The sequence below is a fragment of the Tupaia chinensis genome, unplaced genomic scaffold, assembly GCF_000334495.1.
Source record: "Tupaia chinensis unplaced genomic scaffold, TupChi_1.0 Scaffold000394_1, whole genome shotgun sequence".
In the NCBI taxonomy this organism is placed as follows: domain Eukaryota; kingdom Metazoa; phylum Chordata; class Mammalia; order Scandentia; family Tupaiidae; genus Tupaia; species Tupaia belangeri.
Window position 1 is genome coordinate 2,461,903 of NW_006159896.1, and position 3,000 is coordinate 2,464,902.

Consider the following 3,000-nt stretch of genomic DNA (forward strand, 5'->3'; position numbering starts at 1 on the left):
GCAGAGAAAGCAACAATAGATACCAGACACAATGTGGGAGGAGGGTGGGAGATGGCAGAGGGTGAGATAGGGAATCAAGGATGGGAAAAAAGGCAAAATATACAGAAAGCAAGAAATGGAAAATTATGTGTTGACAATAACACATATGTTGATGTGCTTGATTGAGCCAATATACAGTGTACTGTGAATGGAAAAATCTCATTTTGTATGCTATAATGATGTACAGTGAATGAATATAAATAATAATAAAAAAATCACACCAGAAACCTGTGTGTGTGTGTGTGTGTGTGTGTGTGTGTGTGTCCCAAATCCCTAGAGGACAAGGGATTGCATCATGGCCATCCCCCCTTAGGGGGTGAGTTCTCATTTTTCTCTGTCTCTGTCTCTCTCTGGTGAGCACATATACCCTATGGCAAGAACCTAAAATCAAAAAACCAAACCAAAAAAACATAAAGAAAATAAAAAGACAAGTAATGAACTAGAAGAAATATTTTCTAGATATTTGATTTAAAAAAGAATCCTTAATAAATAAAAAGTTATTTAATTCAGTAAGGAAAGACAAACATTTCAAAAAGAAAAATAAAGTATGTGAATATATATTTCATAAAAATACATATAAATTATGAATAAGTATGAGGAAAAAGTTATACCCCACTACAAAACAAAGAAATTCAAATTAAAACAAGACACCTTTTTGGACAATATTGATTAATGCTTAGCATTAAGTGTAGGAAAAAACAGGCATGCTCATATGCTCTTTGTAGAACTGCAAATTGGTACATCTTTCTGGTGAGCAATTGGCATCATGCTCTAAAGCCTTTAAACTGTTCATTTTCTTTGATCCAATAATTCCCATCACTTTTATGAACTTATCTCACTGAAATGATTGCCTCTTCTTTGAGACACTAACACACATGAATTTACTCCATCTTTACTAAGAGCAAAAAACAAAGTAAGCTACATGCCCAATAGAAAAAGGATGATTTAAGGCTGGCTCTGTAGCTCAGTAGTTCACATAGCTCACACATGATTGACTGTAGTTTGAATCCCGGCCCCACTGGTTTGAAAACATGCAAAGTACATGTGTCCAAAGGCCTGACTCATATCAAGGCAGAAAAGTGGAGAAAACAGATCACGGAATAAACAGATCGTACTAGGGGGTGTTTTTTCTCTCTCTGGTGAGTGCATGTGTCCTCTGGCAACACCAATTTTTTTTTTTTTAAGTTTACATTCATTTGACAAAAGACCATACAAGAGTTTAAAATAATTTCCTTAAGAAATGTCTAAGGATGTGGGAAAATCCTTACAGTATACCACTAAGTGAAAAGGTAAGTTAAAAGGTTAAATATAAATACACACACACACACACAAAGGAAAAAGAGTAGATGATACCTGGTGGGATTACTGGTAAAGAAAAATGTAATTACCCTCTTTGTATTTTTGATTTTTCAAATTTCCTCTCATAAATGCAAATTATTTTTATGATTGAAAAAGTAATAACCATTATTGTCTTAAGATTTAGGTGATAATGTTTTGGAGTGTCAGAGAACAAAAAAACTTTGGAGGCCTCAAAGCGATTATTTCAGGTGTAAGGTCAAGAAGACAAAGAACTGGGTAGTAAAAGCCAGAATTCTGAAAAAGAGAAGAAAATTCAACCTGGCCCTGTCCTATAATGGACGCTAGCCACAATGTTTGTTTATTTCCTCCATGAGCGAGCGAGAGAGAGAGAACCCGTGGCAGGGTTTTGATGGCCCTACTCAAACCTCGACAAGCCACAGCCCGCCCCAGATGGTGTGCGTGCACTTCCGGAGTCCTCCGTCCATGTCCAGATACCGCTCTGCCTTGTGGAGCGGCCGTTTTACCCCTGCACTGCCATCCGCAGTGGTGGGTGGTTATTTCAATTAAAGATAAATAAAATTTAGAATTTAGTTCTTTCGTTGACTAGCCACAGTACAAGTGTTCAATGGCCACAGGTATCAGTGTGGATTACAGGATGTTTCCGACATTCTGGAAAGTTCCATGGGGCCTCGCGTTTCTCAACACTCTACCGCAGGCCAAAGTGCTCTAGTTGGCTTGTCTCTGAAGCCTCATCCTTTGGTACACTTTTGTTTTAAAATCTGTTTTATTTCTATTATTCATGAGAGAGACAGGGACGCTGGACAGGGCCCACTACGCCACCGTCCTCCCAGCTGGCCAGGATGACATGCCGGCCAGCTCAGGCGAACCTCAGACCTGAGCCCGGAATCACAGTGGCCCCCTACCGCCTGCACCACCATGGCTGGGCCTCGAGGCACTCGTTCTCCTCCCTGCTCCAACAAGAGTGTGAGCACCGTGAGGGCGGCGACCACGGCTGTCTGGCTCTCCCAGTCTAGGGGAGACGGGCACGACATGGACTGGGACAGGCTCGGCTTTCTGACAAGGCACCGGGCTGCGCCTGGGGCTCGGCCCCTTCCCCTGGGGCGGGGCTGGGTAGACGTCACCCAGGGTAAAGGAGCAGAGCGAAGAGTCTGAGTAAAGGTCCGGGTGAGAGAGTGCCGCACCGGGCGGAACCACCCGCGCTGGGCGCGCAGGGACCGGGACGCGGTGGGCCTGTCCTCAGGACGCCGACTCCCCGCCGTCCGCCGAGCTGGAGCTCCGGGGCTGAGGACGCAGAGACGAGGCCAGCCCGGCCCGCGCCACATTAAGGATCCTGCGGGGGCTTTTATCCTGGCAGCTGCCGCTGGGTTTGGCCTCAGTAGGGACAGGGGTCTGCCGCCGCCGTCCCCACCCCTGCTGTGGGCGACAGAGAGCTGCCTAGGAGAGGAGGACGAGGGCCGCCCCTTCCGCTCCCAGCTCCCAGGTGGGACCCGGGTGTGAGGAGGGAGGAAAAGCCGGGCAGGCTGGCTGCGGGGTCGCAGAGGCGCGGGACTCCGCCCCGAGAGGACACAGGCCCTGGGGAGCAGAGCAGGGCTTGGCCGCAGGGGGAGGCGTGTCTGCGAGGCCAGCGCCTCCGGGACAAGC